Source organism: Hemicordylus capensis, chromosome 5 (assembly GCF_027244095.1).
Source record: "Hemicordylus capensis ecotype Gifberg chromosome 5, rHemCap1.1.pri, whole genome shotgun sequence".
NCBI lineage: Eukaryota > Metazoa > Chordata > Lepidosauria > Squamata > Cordylidae > Hemicordylus > Hemicordylus capensis.
The window spans coordinates 155,028,367-155,035,607 of record NC_069661.1 but is presented as its reverse complement, the minus strand read 5'-3'; positions in this window follow the sequence as shown (position 1 = coordinate 155,035,607).

The window sequence follows — 7,241 nt, the reverse complement described above, 5'->3', positions numbered from 1 at the left end:
GAGCCCTTCTCACTGCTCGTGAGAAGAAGCTCACAGACATACTCACTCACAGTATGCTCCCAGCTAAGAACAATAAAAAAATGCACCCCTCCCCCCACCAAAACACAGGTCTGATTAGGTGATCATTTTGTAATACAATATATAGTTGCCACACAATGGATCAATGAGATAGGGGGCAGGAATTCACCTGCCCAGTCACCGACCCCGGCATGACCAGTGTGCCCATTGGGCCTAGTCAGTCATAGCCTACAGCATCACCAGTGCGTTGTCTTGGGCCGTAGGCAACCAGGAAGTGGAGGGAAAAGCTGAACAGTGCTGGCCTGGAGGTAGGACCCAGAACCGTTTGGCAAGACAGAATCAGCCTCAGAAAAAGGAGGCTGGGTGCGCACAGAGTGAGAATGAAATGGCCAAAAGGGCCCTGGGAGAAGGCCAAACCCGGCCAGTCAACAGATCCATCACCTTCAGAGGCCTAAGGGGGGACTTCTGCTGCCACTGGGGTGCCTCCTCACATACGAGGCACTGGAAAGCCCACTCCAGGGAGCTAGATAATACTGTCCTTAACAAGCTTAGAAGCTATTCTGATGATCACTGAAAAATGGGCTAGGCAAGCCTGGTGGTTCCAAAGCGGCTAGACCACCTGACAAGCCCTCCTCTTAAAGAAGGTTAATTGAGTGAGCGCTCTGTTAACCTTGTTTTTCTGCTTGTAGGTCAGCTGTGGCTGCTTGCAGCTGCAGCTGGCACACTTGGGGTGGGAGGGGAGTTGGGACCCCAGGAAGGCACTGCACACTCGCACAGTGCCTTCCTGGGGTTCGGGGGACTGGGGTGCCATGCAGTGCCGATCCCTTTCCCCCAATCCCTGGAGCTGCTGATGGAGCCGTGGCTGGGTGCAGGAGGGCGCAACCGGAGCAGCTGCTAAGCCCACTCTCCCCGCATAGATCCTCCTGGCACTTCACACTAATTGTGTGACGCACCACTTAGAATACAATCCCTGTTGTGTATTGTGGGAAGTGTTAAAAGACAATGTAGCTTTAAGACGGGACCTCAGCCTGCTTAGTAGTTGTTACAGTGCTAGGAGGGGTTTACGGATGTTGCTAGGCAGTGAGTTAATCTGCAACTAGATACAGGGCTTGATACAGAGGCTGGCCTCACATAAGTTCAGTTTAACCTACAAAGAGGCTCTCACAAGCCAAGACCAGGAGTTCATTTGTGTCTCCACTGAGTAAAAATTCAATCCTTCCCCATACATTTTGGGGTCAGGGTTTTAAAGGGATAGGGTTGATGCTCACTGGTACAAGATATGCTTTGCATGCAGAAGATCTGGGGTCCCATCTCTGGCATATCCAAGCAGAAATCTCCTCTTTTGAAAATCAAGTCTGTCACAATCTAGTGAAATGATACCATGTTTCTGAAACTGCAAGCAAAATTATTTAACAGTTTGCATGCACACCTACTCTTAACAGCTCTTACAATGAATAAACCACATTTTAAATATCTAATGTGTGTCAAACAGTCTGGCAGGAACTGCAGGAATGGCAGTGTAAGCAAAAGCACCCATGGTTCACAAACCTTCCCAACAGATGAGTCTCTGAATTAGAGCCATAGAACACTCACAGATTACAAACAAACCCATATTGCAAGTTGGGTGGGGACAAAAGTGACGGTTTCCTGGCATTAGGAGGGCCAAACTAAAGATCAAACCAATGTAGGAAATTGAAGGAATCACCATTGTCCAGCAGGATAACAACCACCAAGGAAACGGATTTGATAAATAACAAGTGTGAGAGAACTATTCAGACAGATATTAATAAAAAGCTAAGCCAGTGTGTTCTTTCTGATCTCTTGGTCTTTGTAATTCAAAAAACCCCTTTCCACCCCCTCCAATCTGAAACTGTACAAATATGAATATAGAGGGGGGAAACACTGCATATGCCAGGTACAATTATTTGTATGGTTAAGCATACGAATTACAGATGGTACTATGGAAACCACAGTACCTTTTATTGTCAGAGACTACTTTTGTAAGTTGCATGGCTGTTTGCAAGTTGAAGCTGTTCAGGATTCTATTTGTTACCAAACTTCAGATCACCTGAGCGTCGATGCTGAAACCCCCGTGCTGCTTTGTGGATTTCAGCCAAGAAAATAGGAACACTGCTCAGCTCTGCTCTGCTGGCACCAGGAACTCTGCACAATCAATACTGTCTCAGTACTAACATATACAATATTGACAGTACTTGGATGCGGCAGGAATTCTTGTCGCTTCCAAACTCTGCATTATTTATGATGGCAAATGAATGCTTGAAAGTGTTTGGAATTCACACCCCTAATTACATTAATTGCTGGCACCTGGCCAACTTAAAGACTGAAGAAGGCATTGCATGAATTAATTGAAAGGAAATAGAAGAGACACCCCATAACATTTTCACTTGTAAAAACCATGAATTGCACTGACAGGAGACTATTGTGGGAGAAGAAGAAAATGGCACATTAAATGTACAATAGTCTCCTGTCACTGTGAAACCCATGAGGCGGAAATCAGCCTTAGAAACTGTTATGTCTGTGATAATAGCTGCATTTCCTGTTTTCGTCATTATATACACACTAGGGATGTGCGAAACGTTTCGGGTACAGAACGATCTGTACCCGAAACAGCGAATTTCATGTGATTTGGAGCCAAACCGAATCACCCTGAGAGAAATCCGAATAATATTGGATCCGAAACGAATCACCCCTGTTTCGGATCTGAGTTTTTTGGATGTTTCAGAGCTCCATTTTGTGGTCTTCTTTTCCCCCCTCCAGTTTGAGCAATGACGTCTATTTGAATTTCCCACCTTTTTGCATCCCATTGACTTCAATGCAAAAAGGTCTGATGTGACGTCTGCTCAAATTTTGGGTCCCAGGGGCAAAATAGTGGGGTGGGGTGGTAGTGCCTAATGGGTGGAGGTTACCACCCAAATTGCAGAGGGATTGGGCAAAGGGCTGCTTTTTGGTGAATTTCTGAAGTTTACGCGTTTTTAAGGTTTTCCCCCATTAGGTATAATGAAGGGTGTATCGCTTCAAGTCGGGGGGAAAGGGGTAGCCTAGAGTGGTGTGGGGTTGGTGGTAGTGCCGGGTAGGGGCAAGGAAGCTACCTGAATTTTTTCAAAGGATATGGGCAGAGGGCTGATTTTTGGTGAATTGTTGAAGTTTACGCGTCTTTAAGGTTTTTCCTCATAAGGTGGTATAATGGAGCTTTCAGCAGCCCCATAAGTGCACTTGGGGGGTGCTGGGGTGGCCCAGAGCGAGTGGTGGTGTAGTTTACATAGGGTGCCAACCACCCCCATGGGTTTCTAACCCATGGGGTACTTGGTTCTGTTGTTTTTGAGGTGTTCTGAGTGTGGATTCTATGATAGCAAATAAGAGTGGATTCATGGTGTCTCATTGAAAATCTCATTTGCTCATTTGACAACTTTGAGTTCTCCTGCTGTGAAAAGTGTACTTGAAGGTTAGCTCTGCAGCTACTGGTTTCTGCTCTTCAACTTGGATTGAGGACTTCCTTATCAGTTTCTGCTCCTAGTTCCATCTTTCCCTGAAATTGCAAGTGTGACAGGCCTTATATTTAGTGTTGGGGGTTGTAATTTTTATCCCCAGTTAATTAGTAGAGCACTAAAGAAGCTACCCACTCCAGTTACAGAGTAGAATGCAGAGTTTAGTTGTTGCAACTATTTAGAGAAGACACATGGAGATTCTTGTAGAACTAAATGCTAAGTATTTATTGGTGAAGTACACTTTAGGAAATACCTAATCTTTAATCTACAGAACTACATAAAAGATTACTAGAAAGAATATAACATATCCCTCCCCTTTATAACAAGCAGAATTGAATTAATTTAAAATTCAGTTACAAAGTCTTGAAGTCTAGTCTCCTGTAGTGTCACACACACGTCTCCTAATTTTTGGGTTCTCTGGGACAGGAGCTGTTAGTGATGTTCCTACTGGTAAAGAGGATTGTCCATCACTTTCATCAGCCTCCTCTGTGAAGACAAAACTGGAGGCAAGATCAAATTCCTCTGGTGAACAAAAAGGGCCAGCAGGGAAATGACTTGACTAGCAAGCCAGAGTTTGCCGGTTCGAACTGGTATGTTTCCCAGACTATGGGAAACACCTATATCAGGCAGCAGCGATATAGGAAGTTGCTGAAAGGCATAATCTCATACTGCATGGGAGGAGGCAATGGGAAACCCCTCCTGTATTCTACCAAAGACAACCACAGGGCTCTGTGGTTGCCAGGAGTCGACACCAACTCAATGGCACACTTTACCTTTAAAACAGATGTATACTCTATATCGTTATCTATATTAATTTAAAACAGAGTATAAATGTATTAATAATCAGGATCCACAATATTCTCAATTGTAAAAGTTAGGTACCATGTGGTAATAAAAATAACCTGAATAAAGCCAGTATCAACCCAAACAAAATTTATATGAAACAGGCAATTAACAAAATAAACTCTGCATGGTAAGGATAAAAGCATCACAAATACATGTAGAAGGATCTATAAAAATATATATATTGAAAAGTCCCAAAGGGAAGGCTCCAATGGAAGTCCTAAATAAACTGTTCCATAAGTGGCTTGTGGCTTGTGGTATTGCACAGCGCAAGGAGGTACTTGAGCAGTCTGATGTCCTGAGGCAGACATCAGGCTGCTGAGGCAGATGTGTTTTGACCAATGCACAGTCTTCACCAGTGACATTAACTCTGAATCATGCTCCTTGTATTCCCATATGACTGTTTAAAATTTCAGCATGTAGTCTACTTCAAAACAGCTCTGTTGCTGTGAATATCCTACATAGGTTTTATATAGCCAAAAATCAAATTCCTCTTCAGTGCCACTCTTGAAATCAGACTCCCTTCCCTCTTTTCTCATAGTATGTACGCTGGAAAGTCTTGATCTAATCAATTTCTTTCCATCATCTGGTATGACAGAATCTCCTTGGATTTCAAATATTTGTTTTGGTCCAGAATATCAGGAACATCCCTTTCTCACTTTATAAGGCATCCATACTCAAAGTCCGCCACCTGAAATGTTCACTATTTCGCACCCTGTTTCACATACAATTTGAATTTTTGTTATTTCTCCCTTACCCAATCATGAATTTCTGCATCCTCAGGGTGACATGGCATGGAAAGCCCTATCAGTCGTTGACATTGTGTAAGTTTGGTGGTAGCTTTGCATCCTCCCAGCAATTCAAAAGGTGATTTTCCTGTAGTGGAATGAAGAGTAGTTGGATAAGCAAATAGAGTTTCATGGACAGAGGCACGCTAACCCCTGGACCTTGGGGTCCCGGTCCATGGCAGCCACAGTCCAAGGGGGCCTCCAAATGGCCAGGGGAGCTTCCAAATGCCTGGGAGGCCTCCAGCAGTCACCCCACACCCACCCTGCCGAACCTCCATTTAAAAAAATTTCAGTCGCTGCACAGCCAAGGGGTGGCTGCCGGGGGTGTGTGTGTGTGAGCCCAGTAGTCCTCCCCCCCCACCCCCCGCGGTGGTGGCAGTGGCCAGAGCGATGCTGAGCCTCTATGTTTGGCCCAGCATCTCTTTCAAACTTAATGGCCATGAAATGTAGATGTTGGCTGATTCTGGTTCTTTGTGCGCAATCATTTCCCATATGCATTACAAGAAACTGCTTCAGATCTCCACCTGTAGCCTTCAGACATCCACCCATGGGGATACGGAGATTCCCCTTTTGCCATAAATGGATATTCACTGCTGTCCTGGAATACAAAGGATGCACTGCAGAAGGGAAAGTGTATGTGTCACAAAAAGGAGTTTCAACAGTGGGCTGGAAACATCAGAAAGATCTACAGATTGTGTTGGACCCAAATAGCACAGAACCCGTATTACAGATGATGGAGAATGCACATGCTGATATGATTGCTGGTTTCTTGGATGTTTTTGCTGATACCCTGGTACTTGCCGTATATTTCAAACATAAAATTCAGATGAAGGCAAATGCAATACCTATACAACACAAAGTGAGTAACACACCCATAGCACCGCCAACCACATAAAGAGGAGCTTTTAAGATTACAACATGCTGAAATCATAAAGCCTGTTGATTAATCAGAATGGGTATCTCCCATTGTTCTTGTATGGGAACCAAATGGTACAGTTCAAATGTTCATAGATCTAAGAGATGTGAACTCCAACAAGGTAGTGGATTGTCATCCATTACCCAAAATCAATGAAATGCTGCTTACTGTGAAAGAGGCCTCAGTGTTCACAACTTTGGACTTGTCTTCAGCCTATCATCAAATTCCTCTGCTAAAATGTTCCCACAAACACACTTTGTGAGAACTTTACTAAAAGGCAAAGCCTTCATTACCCCTGAGGGTCTTTTTCAAGACTGCCCTTTGGATTAGCCATTGTAGCTTCAGTATTTCAAAGAATGATGCATGCAATTTTGGGGACTACAGATGGCATCCCTTACTTTTAGGATGACATTTTAGTGTATGGCAAAACCATTGAGGAGCATGAGGCTAAACTGACAGCCGTCTTTAGAAAACTCTGACAACACAGACTTACTATCTCTGTATAAAAAAATGTCAGTTTTGCACACATGCAGTGAAGTGCTCGGGACACACAAAATCTTAGAGTGGCATACATCCCAAAAAAGTCTTGGTGGGAGCTATTTGGGAAGCACCAGAGTCACACAACAAGGATGCACTTCAATGATTTTTAGGACTCCATGAGGCTCTTCACACGATTAGTATGAAGCACCGCCAGGGTTTGTGCGGGGAGAGTGGGCTTAGCTATCCAGGATGTCCCACGCGAGTGTGCAGGGCATCCTGGAGACGCCCCTAGTCAGGGGTCTACTTGTGTGTCACTGCAGCGACACATGGGCAACATTTAAGGGGAGGGTGTTTTAGGCGGGCTAGCCACCTTGGGAGCACCAGGTTCACCCGCAAGCCCAATGGTTCCCACGATCAATGGAAAGCAGGCTCAGCTCCCTTAGCCTGCTTTCCGTTGATCATGGGAATAGCTTCCATGAGTATTACTCTAAATTTTGTTAGCCATTCTGTCTCCAAAGTTGCTCCATTGCATCTTCTTTATAAAAAAAAGAATGTGGCATTTAACAGGGATGCATCCTGCAAGACTCGTTTTCAGACTATCAAATTGGCTATTACTGACAGTCCTGTTCTTACTTCTTTTGACACCAACAGGCAGGCACACTATTGTAACCACTGATGCTTTTGAATATG